Source organism: Dermacentor albipictus, chromosome 1 (genome assembly GCF_038994185.2).
Source record: "Dermacentor albipictus isolate Rhodes 1998 colony chromosome 1, USDA_Dalb.pri_finalv2, whole genome shotgun sequence".
NCBI lineage: Eukaryota > Metazoa > Arthropoda > Arachnida > Ixodida > Ixodidae > Dermacentor > Dermacentor albipictus.
This window is the reverse complement of record NC_091821.1, coordinates 197,822,967-197,845,644: the sequence shown is the minus strand read 5'-3', so window position 1 is coordinate 197,845,644 and position 22,678 is coordinate 197,822,967. Positions and strand designations below refer to the sequence as shown.

At 46.4% G+C, this 22,678-nt stretch overlaps 1 long non-coding RNA gene across 3 annotated transcripts in view; it reads left to right on the top strand.

Moving 5' to 3' along the window:
* LOC135903160 (uncharacterized) overlaps positions 1-22,678 on the top strand; it is a 313,803-nt gene that overhangs the window by 172,130 nt on the left and 118,995 nt on the right. Inside the window, exon 5 of one of the 3 annotated variants that reach the window (XR_011511031.1) lies at positions 11,690-11,708. The exons of the other annotated variants lie outside the window; for them this stretch is intronic. This is a non-coding gene — a long non-coding RNA (uncharacterized lncRNA). Of the gene's footprint in view, positions 1-11,689; positions 11,709-22,678 lie in introns of those variants that run through there. 3 annotated transcript variants of the gene reach the window in all.

Here is a 22,678-nt window from a genome sequence, read left to right as displayed (position 1 = left end):
AGTCAGTTCTAAGCGAACGGCCGTTTACAGTTCGTTTTCGCAGCAGCTACCACGCACACTTCTTCTTCCTCGACAGCTAGCGTAACTAGCGCGTGCCAATATGTTAGAGTTTCTCGAATCTTGGGGATGCGTCTGAAGAGTTGTCTGTATGTTCTTCTGCCTTACGTTTTTGTGCACATAGTGGTGCTGTGGTGTTGTGCGAAGGAGTAGACGGTAAGGTTGGGCGCAGTGTCTGACTGTGCTCCTGTTGTGCTTTTTCGTAGTTAGGTGATTTCTGGCCGCTGCTTAGTGATTTAGGTTCTCTGTTGTTCTATCCACTTCCTCATTTGTCGGAGTTCTGCCTCGAGAGCCTGCATCTTAGGATACTGAGCATTGAGAGAACAGACCATGTTATCCCAGCTCACCTGGGGAGCGCTGTTAGTCGGTATCGTTCGTCTCCCGGAGCTCGACCGGTTCCGCGACGACCCGCCGGAGTAGGTGGCGCTCGGAATTTAGCTTAGTCTCGGGTAAGATCGAGATCAGCTCCTGCTGTTCGATTTTCCGAGAAAAAGAAGCTTGCACTGTTTTCTTGGCTGTTCTGCGTCGATCGACGTTCTTGTGATCTACTTTGCCTGCCGTCGTTGGGGTGGTTATGTTGTTCTACTGAGAGTTTTCGCCATTTTCGCTGTCGGATGATGCAGGGGATTTGGAAACGCATCTTGCATTGCTTTGAGCCGGGGAGATGGTTGCCGCTGCGGAGAGCGCACTAGTTCAGTCATGGTCCGTAGACGGGTTTCGCGTGCCGCACCAGATACAAAATTTTTCCTTCGGGGTGGGGCACACATCGTCTTTGTGGCCGATTTTTCGGCAGATTCGGCACACTTCGATCTTCTTCTTGTACAGAAGACATCGGTACGCAGTATTTTGGTACTTGATGTAGTGGGGTACTTTACCTTGAAAAACGATGATAACTGAGGACGTCTTGCCCATGCGCCTGGCATGCAGGAGCCGGGGGGTGTTAGGCGCCAAACTTCTAATAATGTCTTCTTGTGTGTTGTAGTCCGGAATCTCATGGATGATTCCTTTGGCCGAGTTTTCTGGGGCCCTAATGTACGTAGTCATGCTGAATATCATCTCTTGCAGTTTGAGCTCCTTGATTTGGCTGTACTTTACGGCGTTGTCCTTCTCTTGGTGTGCTGACAATAATGATATTTTGGCCGGTGTTGATTCGGATCGTATTTTCTACTTGCGTCACCGCTTCCAGGGCGGCCGTTATTATAACGTTGTCGGTGATTGGCGCTGAGCTCCAGCTGGCTGTATTGAGTCCGTCACACGGTAGGAGTACCGCTTTGTAGTCGTCTTCTGGCAGGTGCGGAGGCTTCGGCGCTTGCCGACGCGGGCAGAACGCCGGCGTCTACGCTTCCGAACTAGTAGTTTTACGCGACATGGCGTCGGATTCGGTAAGGCTTGGTTTACTTCGCTGTGGGTTCTTATGGACGGCGTACCACCCTGCCTCGTTTAATTCTTCTGTTGCGATTTCAGTCCCCTCCACTTCTATTTCCATAGCTGCCTGATGAGTTGGTAGAGATGCCGGGCTGTCGAGCCCGCGTTAGGGTGAACGCGGCGGCCTGCGAACCGGGCACGAAATGTGACGTTTTATGGGTGGATATGAAAGCACTTGCTGAAAAGTTGAGCTCTTCGTGATCCGGATGACTTCCCGCAGTCGTGGCGATGGTTACTTCCAGGAAATGTATAAGTTGATGGTCGCTGTGAGGTGAAAAAGCCGGAGCTCATGTGAGGTACGTCTACATCGCTCGGTCTCGTGACAATGTAAAGGAACATTCACAGGGTCTCTTATGTTATCCCTAAGAGGACTTGAAGACGAAAGCCAGAGTGCCGATGCATTAAATACGGAGATGTGACGTACACATCCACCTTAATTTACTTAGTCTACTTCGCTTAATCATACCTCTGAATTTGCTTACTCATCCTATTAATTCGCATACTCATGCTCTTAATTCGCTTAGTCATCGTTCTTAATTTGAAAGATCGAGGATTCGAGTCCCATACAACGTCGTGGGTTCAAGTGCCTCAATAAACTCCATCTTAATTAACTGTGCCTTAATTAACTTTGCCTTAATTACCACGAAAGGTGATGGGTTCGACTCCCAACAAAGGTCGTGGGTTCGACTTCCACCAATGGTCGTGAGTTCGAGTGCCTTAACTGTATCTTAACTGTCTGAATTAACATCGCCTTAATTACCATCAAAGGTGGTGGGTTCGACTCCCATCAGGGGTCGAGGGTTCGTACCCTTTTTGTACCTTTCGTGTCGTCGACGTGTTTTCGCTCAAGGTCAACTGGCCAGTAAAACAGCTTTTTTTTCGGGCCTAACACCGACGCGGCCTATTCAAATACATGTGAAACGCAAAAACGCTTTTCTGAGATAACCCCTGGACCGATTTAAATGAAATTTGTTGCAATTGAGAGAGAAAGTTAAGTTCTAGTAACTCCTGGAAGCGCAATTTCAATTTAGGGCTTGAATGGTGTTTAAAGAATTTTCAGAAATTCGATAGTGTGAAAAAGAAGAAGCCAGAAGTTTACAAATTAAAAGCCTCCATCAAGAACAGATATCGCGCTTCTGTAAACGGTATCCATCAAATCGTTTAAAGTGAACAAATTCAATGTGTCAATTTAAGTCTTATGTGAATTTGTTGCGTTGTATAGAAGGGTTTTGCAAAAGCTGCAATTTCATATTACGATATTTTTGAGATTGTTGTGTAACGTATCAATTTTTTCGCTGTAGATATACTATCAGATACAATTCACAGAATTGTGATATCATTTCTCATTGCTGAGTTACGCGGTTCTTAAATTGATAGTACCGTTTTCTGAGAATTTGCGATTTTTGCCAATTTTATAAAAAAATTGATGACATTAATAAGAAATTTGAAACAAACCGTCACTAGATTTTATGCTTTTTCTTTTAAATGCAACAAAACTTGTCAAATATGGTGCAGTGGTTGCCGAGAAAAATGAATTCTCCTTTTTCATGTATCTAGATAGGAGCACCCGAGCTAAAGCTTCCCCTTAATTAAAGGGCCCTCTCTCAGAATCCCGCACAGATAATTTCGTAGCTGTTAAAATTAAGCCCACTGCACCTATATTTTGCCTAAGCCTTCCTAGTAAAGTCCAAAATACGACTGAGCTGAGTTTCGCATTTTTAAAGTGGGTTTTGGACTCGCAGGGTACTCAGTTCGCATTCCAGGGCGCAGCTCTTAGGCTCCCATTCGTGCAGCGAGCGTCGGCGTCGTACCTCGTAACCGAGTGAACGAGCACAACGAAGGATGAAAGCGAACGCGGGGCGCAGCGCGAGATGAAAGACGGCGATAGCGAAGACAGCGCGAGGGGGAAAGCGGAGGAGGAGCGTTTGGCGAAAGCGTGAGGTGAAAAGCGTAGTTCGGTGCAAGACGGGCTGTGTGTCAACGATGCCTACGAGATGGCGCCAGAATAGCGAGCGCCGTATGTATGGAAACAAAGTGCTGTATGAGCGGAGGTCTGTCTGCGGGCTGCTGTGAATCGCGTCCACGGGTCACCCACGCGCTGCCTCTCGCGATCTCCCGGTTAGCGAGGTACTCGCGCCACTCTTCGCTACGTTCGTTATGTGCCGCACGAGGCATATTGTCCGTGCCAGCCAATATATCGCGATATGAAAACACGTATAGAGCTGCGCTCAAATTTCTCATTAGGGAATACCGTAATTGTCAGTGAAATTTTTTTCTTCTCCGGCGTCCTTCGACCAATCACAGCAGTTTTCGAGCCAAGCAATGTGGGCGGCTGGCGACATATTTCGACAAAATATCAAACCACACAGAAACTTCCAGGTTGAAGATAATGCGCGGCAAACTTGGTACTCAGCTGCCGCCAATACTCCCACCTTCGCTTCTAGCTGCCATAGTTCAAATATAGATAAAGAAAGGCAGTGTTGCCAAAATTTTTTGAAGCATGTCGTTCAAGTGAGATAAAATGTCGCAGACTGTCGCACGAACTTTTAAGTTTTATGTGTTTTGGAACGTTATAATATAAGCTAACGAGGCGCGAAATATTTATCGATACGTTTCACTTTTCTCTGTGGTGCGTGCAGGCGAGGTATAAACAATAACTACAACAAAAGTGTGCAGTAGGCTTTTACTTTGGTAATATATTTACATAACAACGGACGATGACGGATGAAATTGACGGATGACGGATGAAATGATATTCATTATTCCTGCAAATTTTCTAGTTCTCGGCGCTCTATAAAGGAGAGCTAAATTCTGCGACACCCAGTTGGTCGCATGTTAACACGGCTATGACAGTTACGTGACATTTTTGCCGATTAAATGCTAATCATCCACTTCTTTGTCTGCCTGAAAGCTCCGCGCAGTACAGATTTGTCCAAGAGCCATGAGACTCGCGTGATTGAACCCAGCCGCTCCAATACCTTCGCCTTTGTACAGTCGATCTGTCTTAAGCTGGAACCGCATGACGCGTTTTTCCGACGCGCGGCAAACGCCCGCGTAGCCGCTGACATGCGAGCACCCGTACGAAAAAAAGGCGCTCAGCGGTGCTTACGCGCCGCGTTTTCCGGTTTGCCAGACACCCTAACTCCCAACGACATGAAATGTCTTTCTTACTGCATATAATATGTGCCCTTAACCTTACAGAATATTACAGTAATACCAGTCCTAGGCTAATTAGAAAGCGACATTTTTTCCAAAGTATATTTATCAAGCTTCATTTCAAACAGCAAGATTGTAGAATGGTGTGCGAAACTGCGACTATGTACCTTGCGCATCGCGGTCGCTCGTGTTTCCTTCGACGCGCGTGCCTGTTCTTCCGAGAAAAAAAAAATGCCAAGGAGGTTCCGTCGAGATGTGTAAAGCCCCTTTAACTTCGTACGAAGTTTAAGGGGCTTTAGAGATGCTCAGAGAGCAGGGCCATCTGGTGGCAAAACCAAAAAACTAAAATGCCACGTGACCAAACGCCACGTGACCAAACGTCACGTAACTTACCTGAACTTTTATTGGCGGACGCACCGCGCGAGGCGTTTTTTCTTTCTACTCCGAGCAGCAGCACGCGGCGGCGCGATTTCATGATGGATCATGCTGGACACGCGTCGAAATGACGCACGCGTCCAACCATCCGCGCGGCAATAGGGTTTTGTAAATTTGTTTAGTGCAACTCTTGGAAATGCCCACCAATCAAACGTATTTAGTGAAAGTAGAGAATCCGGAGAGTTAAGGCCTATTCAAATTGTTTTTCGTATAGAATTAAAAAAAATTGTTTTGGGAGCACGCTGTCATTCCTATGAAGGCTACCGTGCTGTGAAGCACAGTGTGACGGCCATCGATGTGAGGGGAACCATTGCTTCATCATAATCGCAAAGCCCAGGCGTTGTATACAGGCAATTTTGGCCGCTTACATGTACAGTGCTTATGGAATGAAATGGGACACGGAGCATTTAGTAGAACCCTACATATGTGCAAAGTACGCGAGAGCACCATGTCATGTCGCTAGGAATGTGGTCACCAAAGGTGACGAGGACTCCGATGTAAGTGTACACGCCAGAATTACGTCAATGAGGCACGAACTGCAGCCGGTTGAAACGAAAGTATGCGCATTACTTAGCCCTAAATTGACGCGTTTCATTCCGTGAGCACTGTACACTTTAAGAAAAATTTACACCCTTTGAGTCGTACTTTGCCACACAACAATAAACGTCATCTGGCGTGTTCGCATTTCCTTTCTTTAACGCTGCGAGCCCGGTACTTCCCAGTAACGAATGGCATGCGCGTTATCAGCATGACATAGCATTGCCGACAGTAAAGTAATGGTCGCGGCGTTTTCAAGAAAGGAAACGCAAGCAAGGCAGATGACTATTATTGTTGTGTGGCAGATATATGCCCAAAGGGAGCAAAAATTTTTTAGAGTGTAGCTTCTGAATAACAAAGCGCATTCTAGAAGGCCTTTTTCAACGTAATTTTCTTAACATTGAAGTCGCAGAAATGTCGCCAATTATTATCCCGTCACTAAAAATTTCGCCGGTCGCTAAATAAAAAAGCCTGTCGCTATATAGACAGGAAAGTAGCTAAATCTAGCTACAAGGTTGCTAAAATGGCAACACTGGAGAAAAGAAGAGAGAAAGTAGGGCGAGGAAAGGCTGGGAGGTCAACCAGACGAGCGTCCGGTATGCTACCCTACACTGCGGTTAAGGGAAGCGTGAATAGAGAGAGGAAAAAAGGAAGAGAGTGAGCACTGGGTGCACATGGGAGCATATACAGAAGCAGTATAGCGGTCTTTCAGGCCGGTTGTCCGGGGATACAGGCGTTTGACGTCGTAGCGAAGACAGATACACAATTGGTTCTCGATGGTTTCCTCACACCTGTAGGAGTCGTACGCCGGGCTATAGGCCAATCCCATACGATAGGAGCAAGAGTTCGTAAACGCCACTCCCAGTTACAAGCGGCACAGCAACGGTGCTTCACCGCGGGTTATGCTAGATGGCAGCTCTAACCGTAGCAAGGGGTCCAGCTTACGGAGCGGGAAACTGAAGACACTTGGAGAATTCCAGAAACCTTGTGTATTTTCGCATGCAAGCAGACGAAGTTCCCTGGAAGCGTCCGTCCTCGCTAAATGTATTGGATGCGTCTGGGTGTCGTCGTGGTGAGATCGGGTAGCCCTGTCAGAAAAGTTATTGCCGACGATGGCAGAGTGAGCCGCAGTCCACTGAAAGATTATGTTGTGACCTGTTTTTGCAGCATGATTTCCTTAATGTCGGATATCATCTGCTCGTATGTTCTGTGATGTATGGTAGACCTAAGGCTGTGAAGAGCTGCCTTTGGGTCACAAAATATGACCTATTTTTGAGCGGGCTCATCGGTGACGTCGTTTATAGCGGAGCGCTGCGAGTTCTTGCGTCGTAGAAGTCGTCATCTGTGACACTGAATTTGGCTGTTATATGTTTCGGTGGAACGACGAAAGCGCCAGGTGTCCTGGTATGCGAGGTCGAACCTTCGGTATATTATATATGTATGCGTTCATGATATCTCTGGTGCAGTAATAGCATCGCTATTCTTTCGCCTTCCTGATAATTTCGTGTTCTTGATAATTCGCCTTCTTTGTAATTTCAGTAATAGCTAGGTTCACTTGAGGATGCCGCAGGCACCACAGGAGAGATGAAGACTTCGCTGCAGGTGCATATGCAGATGGTATACGCGCTTGATGAGCGCTAATGACTCATGAAAAGTCTTTTGAGGTCTCTCTGTCGGCTAAGCGATGGTCTGGGATCCTTAACATATGGCGAATATGTGCTATGAGAGAGTCTACAGCTGCATGCGTCTGGGTCATATGGTCTCTCGCGATGGCAATTGATGCTGGTGTTGAGGTGCACCGAGGCTGCCCTAAACACGTGCGTAGGGCTTGACATTGTATGCTCTCCAGAGCGCGAGTGGTGGTATTGCATGTATCTGACAAGACTGGTAGAACGTAACATCGGAGTCCCAGGAACAGGGGCGTTATAACGTAAAACTGTTCCGAACTTTTCTAATCCAATTCTGCAATCAACCCTCCTCGATTGGTCAAATTCCTTTTTTGGACCACCCCCACTTCACCTGTCTGTCACGCGACGTCACGAAAACCGCGATAGCTCTCCATCTGATATGACGTGTACACACTGATTATGCATGATTTGACCGAACAAAAGCAAATAGTTATTTTTGATGCGACGCTTTTCGCCATTAGCCCTCGGGTATTGGTCAAAAGTTTTCGGCCTGCGCCCACTTCACCTGCCTGAAACGCAACATCACAAAACCGAAATAGCTTACGCGTCAAAGTGACGTGGATGCGTTAAAGATGCATTAATATGCCGAACAAAACTTAATTCTCTGCTGATCAGCCGCAGGCTGCCCCGTTCCGAAAGGAATAAAAGATGCCTGCCGCCGGTCGCTCAGGCATTGGCTACTCGTACCTGCCGGAGAGAATGGGTTTATTTGCGCATAATAAAGCTTTTTGCGTGGCCGTGTAACGTGTTCGAGCACTTTCGGCACGTTTACGACCTCGTTCTGCCAAACATTCTTTACTGAGGATCCCTTTTAGCATAATTCTTAAGCTTCCGTTGCATGCCGCCGTGATTTTCTAACCAGCCACCGCAAGCTAAGTAAGGGAAAGCGGGCCAATTGCAGACGCCGGCGCCACCCTCTTCATCCGGTTATCGATTTTCAGTGCAGTGGCTCGGTCCCATCGAATCTCTCTCCACTCGAACGTGCTCCTCGCCTCTTGTTAGCCAATTAGATAAGACAAGCCGCTCAGTGTAGGCGATTTTATTCGTTTTTCAAGCAAACAAAGTGACCCCCTATGAACGAGGACAGCGTTTGATTGGTCTCTTTAGAGAATCCTGCGACTGATTGCCCGATGCTTGCGTCGGCGGTTACGTAAATTTGACGTCAGGAGATTGAAATAAAGATATATTGGAATACTTTTACGTTATAGGTGGGCCCCAGTATCCTGTACAGCTGCAGGATAGAAACCACTGGTGTGTACCAAGTCTCCTCAAAGGGAAATCATTGAAGGCTATAGTAAGGTCTAGCATTGCGCTGAAGGCGTCGAAGATGTGGGGATGCGCGACTCTCACGCGTCCCCTGATATGTTGTTTTCCCGCACGGCGCGTCTCCTGTAATCCGGCTTCGCCGCGTGGCCTGGCGATCGGAGTGGTTGAGGCGCAGTACGAGAGAGGGCGCGAATGTTGCGCTGCTAACGCCGCCGACAGGTGGGGTTACTTGGGCGCCGAAAGACAAGGCGCTTCCTCTTTGGTTTGGGACAGCAAGCAGTGCGGATGTGCCGTGCCGCGCGTGCGCCGATCTATGCTTCTGCGAGACCGTCTCACGTGGCCGCCTTCGAACGCGCCACCGTTCGTGTGACCATACACGCGAACGACCAGGCGTTGGGATTCAGCATGGGGCGAACATATTCGCTCGCTATCCGGTCGCGGTGAGTCGGACTTCTAGATTTGTCGCGTGGCCATCGGCATGTTTTGTGGATAACCACTTGGCTAGCAGGCATTGATCTATGAAAGGTGCAATAAATGCCCTTGTGATTGTTTGCACTACTGTGTTGTCGTTCCTTTGTCCCAAGAGCATGGGTGTGAGAACCCGACAAAGAACACATTACGCCGTTGCAGGCGTCGCTACTTTATGGTGCGTGAGATGCGACCGAAGGAGGATCGCCGGCGTTTGCGAGCGCCCAAAGGATTAGAATTTGACTCTTCTTTGCGCTTAGACCAGCGAATGCATGATGGTGTTATATGCAAAGAGCTGCTCAGCAGGAACCCTGATGTTGGAGAGAGAGAAAATAAGTGATGAAAGCTAGACATGCTAACTACATTAACCGTGTGGTTGGCTAGTAATGTGCGCGTGCACATGCTCTTGCCCTGAGTGAAAGCCAGAACCCTGCCCTGGGGAGGTATGCTGTAAGAGTCCACCTAGTGGACATGTCCATCTCTTCTGCTGCTGAAGTGCTGATTGGCTGTGGCGCCTCGCTGCCGCGGATGCGCATCCCAGTCCAGCCAATCAGAACTTCAACAGCAGACGAAATGGACATGTCCACTAAGTCTACTCTTACAGAATGCCTCCCCTGGAAACGACTGAGCGGAGCGCGATAGTGCGTCTACTTGCCTTTGTTGCTTTCGCAGTGAAACGCAATGTGCGTCTCTGGAGGCCTTCGAACATTCTACGCGCGGGTCATGCATGTGCGACAGCTGCGACAACGGTGACGGGAACGGTGCCTCTGGAGCGTCCAATTGCTGTCGTGAAAGCAATGTGCATACATCATCAAACTATTAGCATTGAGAAAAGCATAAGAATTTTGCACATGCACGGTGTTCGAACAGCGAGTTGTTTTGTAAATGTGGTCACAAATTGCACACTTGATCATTCTTGTACAGATGTGGTACCGGTGCTGTCGGTGGTAACAGTACCGGTGGTACCACCGTGCAGTACAACCGCACGGTGTTGGTGCCTTTAGTAAAGATGGTGAAGGGCGCGTTGTCGCATTCTTTCCTCGTGATAGCTAGCATTTTGAGACGGTGTCATTGAGACGCGGCGACTGCGCCTCTCGACGCAGACGTGTTGCGTTTCATGCATGTTACGTTACATGCTTGGTACCTGCGTTTTGTTTTATTTATTTATTCACACTTTGAAGTGTTGCTTGAAGTACTGGTTTGAAGTATTCCTTGAAGTATTCTGTTCGCATAGTGGGATTTTACGTTCGTTTGCTATTTGTGGATCATCGCTTGAAATGCCATTGCATTTTTAAATCTCGCCTGCGTGGTCTAGATTCGAGCCGCAATATGTACTTGTACTAATGAAGAAGCAGTCACTGGGCGTCTGGGCTATTGGGGCAAACATGGCAACACGGATAAAACAGTGCAGGATAAACATCTTCTAAATCCCACGCACACGCACACGCGCACGCACTCCCGCATGCATTCACGCACGCCCAACCGCACATAAAGAGAGGGAGACGAAGAGAGAGAAAAAAAAAACTGACTAAATCAGGCGGAGGATGTAAACTGGCCAGCTTCTAAGGATAAGTTGCAAACACCCTGTTTGTGGATACTGCAAAAAATGCGCAGCTGAAACACGGCGCAATTACGCAGACACGCCAGAAAAAGGATGAAAGGATGGTTCTTCGTCTGTTTGATCAAGGCTGTTTTCCAAATATTGTTAAAGTGAGCAGATGCATTCATTTCGACATAGCTGTTTTGTTTAACGTAAACAAAACAGAAGCAGGCGCACAATAATTGAGCCAGAAAGAGAAACAATTTGGAGCTCAGAAAATATTTGCCTTTGAGTACCACTCCTGAATATAAAAGCGCTGTAATATTACGAAAAAGAAAAAAAAAGGAACAAAGTGCTGGAAAATGTGGTGTCGACGGAGGAAAAGAGCCGCACGTTGCTCACACGCATGACTTATTTTACTGAGATCGCGTAAAGGAAGTGAACCGAGTGGAATATTTGGGGTTCTGTTTTTCATTTCTGTAAACTGCGTGGGTAGAAAGCCAACTCCTGACGCCGACAGTGAAACAGTCGAGTTCTGCGGTAACTGTAGGGAATCGTTATCGCTGCATCTTTAAATATTCGGTGGTGTAATTCTCTTCTGGCATCCTTACAACCACAAGGCTGCGTAAAAGTGCGCTGAACTGTACGCGGGGGCGTCCAGCCGAGAAGTGCGATAACCTTAACAGTCCTTTTTGGAAGCGAAATTGCATATATATAAGAAGGAGTGGGAGAAATTAGTGTTCAAGCTTTTTTTTAGTTATTTTCCAACACCGCTCACATTAGGAATTTGTAAATAAAAAGTGAGCTTGTGTACATATACTTGGACATGGCAGAGTCATAGTGGAATGCTCGGGGTTAATTATGATAAAGTTTTGCTACTGGGGCTAAAGTACGAATTTCTGTAGTAAAGCGCCTACATATCGCATGGTTTAGCTATCTTCGTGCCGATACAGTTAATTAAGGAATTGCGTGCGCGCAATTACTTGTTCCATTGAATTATTGTGTGTTCATTGCTTACGCATTGCGTAACCCCATCGCCCATTGCCGTCTGATTATTTTTCTTTATTTCTTTCTTTTCATTTTGCTCCCGAATGCCCGCTACACCGACGCGGCCAAGTATCCGCATCGAAACCCGTACGCTCTCAGCGTCGTAGACTCCCAAGGCTCCGAGCTAGCATCGGCAACCATCAAGGCACGCAACCCGGAAACGGCTGAAGATTCGGCAATCGCTCTCGCCACCACCATATGCACAGACGCAGCGGTTATATTCACCGACTCTCAGGCCGCCTGCAGAAACTTCTTGAGGGGCCGCATCTCGGCCGATGCACTCAAGATACTAAAAAGACGAAGCACTCCGCTCCCGTACACCTGCGTAACGTGGGTACCCGGACACGAGGGACTAAAGGGGAATGAAGCGGCCCACGCCGCTGCCCGCGAGCACGTCAGCCGGGCTCCCCTCTCCCCACACGCTCTCGGACCCGTGACAGAAGAGGCAGAGGCCGTACCCACCAACTATTCGGCCATATTGCAACATTACAGGCTAGAGCGTCGAGTGTACCCTCCACCGCATCCCTAAACTCGACAGAGAAGAAAGCCTGATCCTCAGACGCCTGCAAAGTAGTACGTACACGCACGGAATGATAATGCATCGCCTCTACCCGACGCTCTACGGATACCTCTGCCCACTCTGCAACGTACCCGACACTCTGGCACACTTGCTCCTGGAATGCCCGTTGCAGGAAGGCAGCGAAATGCAACCAGAGACGCACGCAAAACGAGCAATAGAATCAAACGACCTATTCGAAACGTGGGAGGCCAAGCTAACCCTCGGGGACCTGGAAGGCCAACGAAAACTCGTCGCCAGGGCCAAGAGGGCAGTCGAAGCCAGAGGGTTCCTGGACTAAGGAGCCTTCCCACCTTAGGGTGATACCCGTCCTCGCTCGGGACACTGTTTCGTACAATAAACATTTCTTTCTCTCTCTCTCTCTGAATGTAATATGCTAGGAGATATGAAATAGGAATTGTTTTAAAACTTCAGTTGCCTGATTATTGTTTCCACTGGCGTGGTGATGACTTGTCATCATGCCGTTTTAATATATTAATATTACGTAGTTCACACTTTGTGCCGCAGTCAGGAAAAGAATGCAGTGCGTACTAGCTTATTAGTTTGCATTATATATATATATATATATATATATATATATATATATATATATATATATATATATATATATATATATATATATATATATATATATATATATATATATATATACATATATATATATATATATATATTGTACTGAAGGCACTGGGCAGTGGGCATGGTGCTGGGTGCTGGTGCATGAGAAGACGACGTGAAGTGCTCGCTTCCCCGTTACGATATAGCGCCGACCTGTTTAAGCCTAGCGCTACAACCTATAACTAGTGACCGTTCTGCTAGGCGAACGCCCCCGTTGCATTTGGTGGAGCTGGGTTTCCCTTCGACATCCTGGAACTCCGCAGCCGAACGCTACCTATATATATATATATATATATATATATATATATATATATATATATATAGATGGCATGGATGACAAGTCACCACCACGCCATTGGAAACAAAACTCAGGCAACTTAAGTTTTAAAACAATTCGTATTTCATACATCCTAAGATATATATATATATATATATATATATATATATATATATATATATATATATATATATATATATATATATATACAGTGAAAGCTCGTTAATTCGAACTTCAATAATTCGAATTTATGGATAATTCGAACTGTACGATTTGGTCCGGCCAAGCTCCACAGATGTCTATGTATAAAGAAGTCCGTTAATTCGAACACAAGAAGGTTCCCTCACGGATAATTCGAACTACGCTCGCCTGGCACACGGCCAGAGAAACGCGCCTACTGCCTACACACAAGGCTGTATTGCCTCCGAAACGGAGAGAACGGCGACAGAAGGCAAAATCGGAAAAAAATCTAACCGACGCGGGGTCAGCCAGAAGGCAGCGGCGGCTGCCGCCTCTCCGTTCTACGCAACCTCCGAGACTTCTTGCCCGCTGCGAATCTCGGAGGCTTCGCAAATCTTGTACAGCTGCTAATGCTGTGCGGAGATGGCACGGCAAGCGCCAAAACACAGCGAATCAAGTACGTCACAGCTGCGCTTGCAATCAAGAACCAACGAATCAGGGCCTTCGCCACCTTCACATGTTCAGCGTCTTTGTCTCGGCAGTCTTCATTGGTTGTGCACCTCTGTTTTCAGATTAGAGGCATCGGCCGTCGTGATTCATTGTGATCGTGTTAAGCCTCGGCTAACGTTCGTTTCATTGGACATCGGTGGTGTGGCACAGTCGGACCCAGAGCTTCGACTCGAAGATGGCGTGTGCCCGCGGCACACGCCATCACTTTTTTACTCGCCAAATTTCTGACATGCCCTACTGCTTCCAAATCGCAGTGTACTGTAGCTCTCCTTCACTTCCGTTAGTTCGAACTTTCGTTAATTCGAACTGAGGCGGCTTCCCCTTGCGGTTCGAATTAACGAGCTTTTACTGTATATATATATATATATATATATATATATATATATATATATATATATATCTATATATATATATATATATATATATATATATATATATATATATATATATATATATATATATATATATATATATATATATATCAGGGGCGTAGCTAGGAAAGAGGGCTTATGGGGCTTCAGCCCCCTCCCCCCCCCCCGAATTTTTTTCGCGCTGTCCCTGCATCGCCGACCAAAACAACCCCCGGCGCCTGCAATCATTCTGGATTTTGTCTAGAATGTCATCTTGAGGCTCGAAAAGACATCAAAAGCGAAACCGGGCTGGATTACACGGCAACACCCATGCACTGCGAGTCCCATAACGCAAAGAGCCCAATCCGAGCTTCAAGGGCGTTTTGATAGCGAGCGGACTCGTCGCGGCATCTCGCGGATTCCGCGGAATCTACGGAGGGAATGGATTTCAATTCCAAAACTTTATGGTTATGAAGTTCTCATAAACTTCTGATGTGAAAGGTGCATTGAAATTTCTAAAGTCGTCCTTTAGATTCTGAATTCCATAGCTTTGTGGGCTTAATGTTGTTATAAACATTTGACGCCAAAGGTGCATCGACCTTTCTAAAGTCGTACATCGTACCATACAAATACACTAGCGAAATCAACACACTATCAGACAAGTTGACAAAGCACGCAGCGAGGTCCGATGAGATGAAGCGTTTTATTAGTTCATTTCTGCCCTCATGTCACAGAATAGAATATCAAAATTTCACTTGCGCAAAAGCATCCACGTCAAGACATTAAAGCCAGCGAAGGTAACTACGTTCTTATTTATTTTTATACTTTGACTTTTATTCTCGAGGACACATTGATCCTCTTCAATTTTCTTGTTCTCACTAACCGTGGGTTGCCAGAGCCAGGCAGAACGCAAGCGTTTTTCTCGTATTTCTCTGGCCGAGTGGATTTTCGCCTGGCAGAGTTTTGGATGCTTTCTGGATAGCAGACGAATAAAATAAACCGCCGCCATCACTGTGGGCACTCGACGTATTGCAACGCGTTCTCTTGAGCGCTACCTCTCCGGCAAGTCTTGTCTCGCCGGCGTAGGATACCGAATACTATGCGTATGATTCTCTGTGGGCCAAGCGTCTCACGTTTTCTTCGATATTCCTTCGGTAGCCGTAGTAGGTGCCCAAAGCAGGCATTCGATTGTGGCCAGCATGCTTTCCTTTGCGTTTTTTTTTTCATTTCGATGCCCCTACCCCATGCACAAAAGAAAAAAGAAAAATACATTGTTGCGGCGCAGCGAATTGTCGCATGGTAAAAGTTCGATTTTGTTACTTCTTTTGCGGAAAGTAATGTCCACGGGACGCTTCAGCTGCCGGATATTCTTATTATATTAGAGAGTTTTAGAATACGCGCCCCAATAGTTTGGGGCCCCAAAGAGCTTTGCGGGTGTTAGCGTTGGAGCACGCAGGAGTGAAGCGATTTAGAATAGGGCTTTGCGTTTGCGGATAGCGTCTTGCGCTGACAGCGCCACTACGGCGTCAAAGAAAAGCTATCAGAAATAATTAAATAAAATACACCATTTTATGATGGGAATAGTATTTTTCACTTTCGTTTTTTCGCGTTTAATTACAGTTTAGATGTTATTCTTTAAGCAGCAAAGAATTCGTTGCGCTTAGTTTTGAGCAAACCAACTTTCGTACCTTCACCAGCCAAGCTTAGCCGTGTTAGGCCTACGAGCCATAAAATCCACAATCGAATTCGGAACCAGCGGCGGCTAATGAATCAATCTTCATACCACACGCTAGTTGAGAGAAAGCGATAACCGCAGTCACTTCTCCCAGCTTCCGAACTTCATATGTTACCACGAATCGAACCCAGTTTGGTGCTAGGTTAGAGCTGTCGCTTCTATGGGTGCCGCCATGTTTGCTGACGCAAAGCTTTGGGGGCCGCTATTTGGGCTCCCGCTAAATCTGTGAAATAGCGTTCCCAACGCAAAACCCAAACGCAGTTTGCGTCTCGCGCATCCGCAGTGGCTTCGACGCTATTTCTTTGGAGTCCCAAAACGTTTGGGGCCCCTATTCTAAAACTCTCTATTATTACGATAGCAATTACATGGACACTCCAGGCGCAATCCTGCCGTCGCCGTCGCCCTCATGTTCAGTATAAAGTTCAATGAAGGGCGATAACATCGGGACCGCGCGCCGCATGCTGTATGTGCGAGTGAAGGGATGTGGAGGGGGTCGCATGGGAGAAAAGCGGAGAGGTAGGGCGCCGCCTTCCGTCGCACGCGATCGCACGCAATACATCGGGGGGAGTGAAAGGAGGAGGGGCGGGCATTAGGATTGTTATCTGGAAATCTGTGATTGCGCAACATGTTTGTTTGACTTGTTTGACGCATTTTATACCGTGAGTTTTTCTTAGATACGTAAATTTATTGGAGACATACGTATATTTAAATATTGCGAGGTTTTGTCTATACGTGCAGTGACCTTTGTTTCCTGTGACACCTTTTTGCCCTTTGTCAAGCTGTATCTTCGCATTTCTACATTTCATTGTATCTTCGCATTTCTAATGTACGAAGGCGAGTCAGATAAAAGTGAGCCAACCAACCCCGCGCAATGATGGTTCTGTTCAATATCTGAGAAGCATGCGCGTAGCACACAGGTATCTCTCATTTACAAAAGTGACACGCAGGTGTTAGGATAAAGGTTCTTTAATGCTCTCACACACTAGGTTGAACATGGTTGCGTGACATAATGGACACTCCAAAAGTTGAATAGAGTGGTGTCGTGAGGTTTTTGACAGCTGAAGGTGTTTTCTAAAAAGAGATAAGTCGCCATATGGCCGCCGTGTACGTTGAACATTGTATTTCGTTGGCCACTGTGAAGCGTTGGAGCAAATGGTTCAAAGAAGGACGTGAAAGACGCAAAGATGATCCGAGACCGGGCCAAAGCCACCGTGCAATCACCCGCAACACAATTGCAAAGGTTGATGAGCTGATTAGACAGTAACGGAGGATAAGCATCGACGAACTGGCAGAGCGTGTGAACATCAGTCACGGTTCGGTTCACGCCATAATTCAGCAACATATCGGTTACCGGCTCTTGTGTGCACAATGGATGCCCAAGATTTTAACTCGCAGCCAGAAGACGAAGAAGTTCGGCGCTGCCTTGACTCGATCATCTAATCCGGTATCACAGTGAGGGTGACGACTTCTTGCCTGCAATTGTGACTGGGAACGAATGATGGTGCCACTATACAGCCTGAAACACGAAGGCAGAGCTTACAGTGGAAACATTCGAATTCACCATCCCCCCAAAAAAGCAAATTTAAGGCCGTCATTTCCGTCGGAATGGTGTTGTGGACTTTTTTTTTCGATCGTCAGAGGCCATTACTGATAGAATTTGCTAAACCTGGAGAGACTATCAATCGTTTCCGTGATTGTGAGACGCCGGATCGGCTCCTTGTCGCAGTCAAGAACAAACGACGTGGAAAAATGACGAATGGTGTCATCTTGCTCCACGACAATGCCCGTGCCCACGTCGCTTATGTGGTTAATACAAAACTGGCAAAGTCCAAGTAGGAAACGCTGCAACATCCGCCATACAGTACAGATCTGTCGCCTTGCGACTTCCTCATTTTGGTGCGATTGAAAAAAACATCTCAAGGGAACCAGATTCGTGTCGGACGATAACGTGAAGCTACAGATCTTTTGAAGCAGCAACCCAAGGAGTTTTATGAGACAGGAATCATGCGACTCGTTAGCCAGTGGGACAAATGTCTCAAGGCTCATAGAGACTACTTTTAAATAAAGTACCCCGTTAGCCATATATTCGCATCGGCTCACTTTCATTCGACTCGCCCTCGTATATTTTGCAGAACTCCTGCTTTTTATACGTGCTCTCTGTTGCGGCTATAATTTCGGTGCATTTGCTCACAGTACACGACCGATGATAGCTGCTCCTGAGCAATACATTGGGACAAATGACAGAGTCATTCAGATTTTTCCCTGGCCGTGGTATATGTACAAAAATGTAAACAATGTTCTTGGCTGATAGAATTTCATTAAACTATTTGTCCTAAAATTTTTGATTTCATGGCCTTTACATTTTTTATATCAGTTGCATGCACTGCTTTGCTTGTTTCGAGCTGATATAGTTCTAAAGTTCGTGTGATATTTACTTTACCTATTGAATAGGCAAAACATGGAAGAATTGATATCAGTCATTTCGAACACAATTTTTGGAACATACGAGTGTATTCTTTTATGAAAGAATACGTATTTTCCTTGTCTTGAGAGTGCGTAGCGTTCAAGAATTCGTTTGCGGCATCTTTCGCAATAGCAATTATTCACGTAATTGATCCCTCGACGAATTCCATAAGGCGGAGGCCGAGCTGCAACGTGAGAGCCCCCTCCCCGAACGAAATTTCTGGCTACACCACTGATATATATATATATATATATATATATATATATATATATATATATATATATATATATATATATATATATATATATATATATTCTCAAATCTTCGACTGCTCAAGATACGCTACTCATGGCTGTAGCAAGACTGCTATTAAGGTTGGAGCGACGTTATATAACATTCGATTATTCAAAGCGTAGTCGACAGCTAGAAACAACTGTACTACGGAACGACTTATACCGGAAAACGGTGCTGAATGAAACACGTGCCATTACTCTATAATGAATTTCATCATTGCCATTCGGTCTAAATTAAAAAAAATATCAAGTAGCCTAGAGGCGCGCTTGCGTGGGAGAAGAGATCGCGGCGAAGTGGCCGGCTGGTAAAGTGGATTACGAGAGAGAATGAGAGAGCGATGGAATGAATATTAACTAGATGAGTTTCCAGTTACCTACCATGCACTGCAGGTGGCGAACACGGGGAAGGCACGGGTGAGAGAAAGGGACAGCAGGGAGATTAAGCAGAACAAAAAAAATCGATTTGTTACCCTACACTAGGAGGAGGGGGAGGTGGAATTGATGAAAAGGAATTACAAATAGAGAGAGAAACAGGCCGTGGAGGCCACGACTATAGCGAGGGAGCCGAGAGCACAATAGCTTCCTTGACTTCTGTAATGTGTTCGCCCCCTCCCCCTCTCTCTGCCCCTTTCCCACCCAGCTGCGGCAGTTATAAGGGAGGAGGTCGACAGACCAGGCATGGAAAAGAAGCTTCTATCAATATAGAGCTACATCAAAGAGGAAATAAGCACTGGGACAACAAAAACAGGGCCCCTTACGTAGCTCCTTCGTTTCAGACTAGCACTGTACCATGATCCCTGGTGTAAAGGGCACGGTGTCTTGTACCGTACGGGAGACCTCTTGAGCTACCGCTTCCAGGAACACGCACCAGTAGCGAAAGCAGCGGCTGGGCTAACAACAGATTCGGGCCCAGCCGATGGGCCAAAAGAGGAATGAATTGGGTTGTCGCCTTGATGTCGGAGCCAGTGAAAAGAAAGTCCTCATCCCTTGCACGCATACTGCGAATACGGTTGTCTTTCGTGTTCATCAAGGTTTCACGCACCATGGACCGGCGCATTCGCAGGAAGTACGTAACCTTTACCGCGGCGATATAAGAGAGAACAGTGGCAAAGGAGTTACTTGAACATTGTTTAGCGACACTGCGTCATAGGCGAATTAAAACGGAAACCGTCCACATGCGCTCAACATGAAAGTTCCTCAGGTTCTGTCTAGGGTCAAAATAGAGTGGTAAGAACGATGACACCTCTTGCTCAGGAGATTTTTCCAGAGGAACATTAATATTCACTGCGGTATTACTCATGTAAAAAAAATACACTACATTTATAGACTAATGAGACGTTTTTCTAGACACTTACCAATGAACAGTGCTGGTACTTGTGTGTGTCACTATATATTTGTCTCCATCAACTTGCGCGCGGAGGAACATTTGTTAATATAGCACTGGAGGGAAAAAGCAGATGTAATGAAATACAGAACTACGTACTACTACGCCGCCAGATAGTACACTGTTTGTGTGGCCTATATATATGGGTGAAAGAACACAACGTACAGTAACTGCTGCGATTTGCTCTCTACCACACTACTTTCAGGAAACGTTGTTTAGTTAGATACGCCAAGGCTCTTATAAAGCCAGCACCGGGCGCAGAAAGCGAAAAAGAAGGAAAAAAAAAACATTTGGTGGCCTGTATCAGGAATGCGGCCGTAGTGGGGTGCGTGAAACAACTTCAGCGTGATCCAAAGGTTGTGTGGCACTAGAGCGTAAATAGATTCACAAGTTGCATTTATTCACGCATTAGAACACTTACGTGTTTAACTTATGTTACCAGCTAGTGGGGGTCTTAAATAATTTTGCAATCATGTTCGCTCCCTATTCGTATAGGGCTCATTTGTTTTGCAGAGGGTACTTGGGGACTAGGGCGAAGAAGTGACCGTCCTACCAGTGGCGCCCGAGACTGACTTGCGCCGATCGAACTCGCCGCACGCATAGATACTTGGGGCTCCTGCGCTTGCCTCAGCCTCCCACGTTTGCACTCCCTGTGGGGAAGGACACGTTCAGCGGTGACCAAAGGGGTTGGGTGTCACTAAGTCTTGCTTCCCGAGTCTCTTCATGTCATTTCTGGACCGTATATACGTGTCGAACGCGTGGGCACCATAGCCGAGCAAGCGTGAACTTTCTCTATAAAATGTGCACTGGTAGACCTTATAACTTCTGATGAGCACAGGTTTGAATTTAATGGATTGTACACACATGATGATATTAAGATGGCTGAGTGAGCTCTCTTATACGCAACCACTCCCTCTCTGATCCACAAACGTACTGCCGAGCCATGCCTCTCTCAATGCCGAACGAGAGGCAAAATCTAGCTCCGCTTGAGTCGTGCATGGCCTGGCGACGGCGCCATCTGCGCACGTGACGCATGCATGATCGAGTAATGGCTCCTTTTCTCAACACAACGATACCAAAGTAAGGCGCGTGGTTAGTACGGTTGCAAAAATATAAGCTATAATAGTATGGCGTGTTTTCGTTACATGGGACTTTAGCAAGCTGACCTGTATGATGACCGAACTGAATAACTTTTCAGGTCAAAAGAAAAAATCTGAGGGCATCCGCCATCAGTAATGAATACGGAAGGTAAACTGGACTCGGAAATCACGAGCGCCATGAACATCATAATAGCAAAATAGTCGCGTGTAGGCTTACTAATCTATGAAGGAAAACTAAGTCATGCAAAACTATTTTCTATCTCGTTTTTTTTTAACATGAGCCTTTTAGGAGAAAGCAGGAAAAGACGGAAGGACAGGGAGGTTAGCCAATTCTCAGACCGTTGTCTACCCTGTGCTGGGGACAGGGGGTAAACGGTATAAAAGATAATAGAAAATAGATATTACCAAAAAAGGAAAGAAGAGCAAAAAATAAAGGGGAAAAGGAAAGGAGAATACGGCGCTGCTTAAAGTCTGTCTCTAAGACCAATTGTCCGCAAGAAGCGCAACAACGCTTTCTAAGCCTTCTGTACTGAGCACCATCTCGACCAGCGTCACAGGACCCTTTTCTCGGACAAAGGGCGTTTTCCAATACTATCTAACACTCTTGAAAATTCTTTCCTGGGCGCACTGAAGCGGGGACACTCACACAGAAGGTGGGTGATTGTTTCCTCGCACCTAAAGTTATCGCATGTAGGGCTATTGGCCATTCGGATCCAAAATGAGTAAGCATTCGTGAAGGCCATGCCAAGTCGCAAGCAGCACAGAAGCGCCTCCTCAGCTCTAGATAGTTCTGACAGAAGACGTAACCGTAGATTCGGATCAAAGTTGCGGAGGCGAGCGTTGGTAAATTCCGTCGAGTTCCATTGTGCAAGTGTAAGTTCACGTGCGAGCGAACGAAGCCCTGTAGCTGCGTCTGTTTTGGATAACAGTCTAGCTAACAGGGGAGGCCAAGATGAACAGATCGGGCAGCCTCATCTGCACGATCGTTTTCGCAGATACCGCAATGGCCCAGTATCATGTGCACTGATAACTATGTTGTGCTTTTTCTCTATTGCGTGGTGATGAAGAAGTCTTATGTCAGCGGCTAATTGTTCTTTCGGTCCATGGTGAAATGGACCAGTATCATGTGCACTGATAACTATGTTGTGCTTTTTCTCTATTGCGTGGTGATGAAGAAGTCTTATGTCAGCGGCTAATTGTTCTTTCGGTCCATGGTGAATTGGCGACATAATGCACTATAGAGCGACCTTGGAGTCGAAGATTGAGGATATCTGTGACGGTTCTTCAATTACGAATTCTAGAGCAGCACGAAGGGCGTCGAGTTCTGCAGCCGTCGATGATGTAAAATGCGATGTCTTTAATTTTATGGTGACGGACATCGCGGGAATTACAACTGCTTCTGATGAGCTTGCAGAAAAAGCTGAACCTTCCGTGTGAATGTGAAGGCGTCCGTTGTGTTTCTCATGCAGGAGCAGTATAGCGTGACTTGTTGTACGGCTAAAAATGACGATTGTGTTTTCTTTTGAATTCTAGGAATAGTTAGGAGTGCTTCGAAGGAATTTAGGCACCGC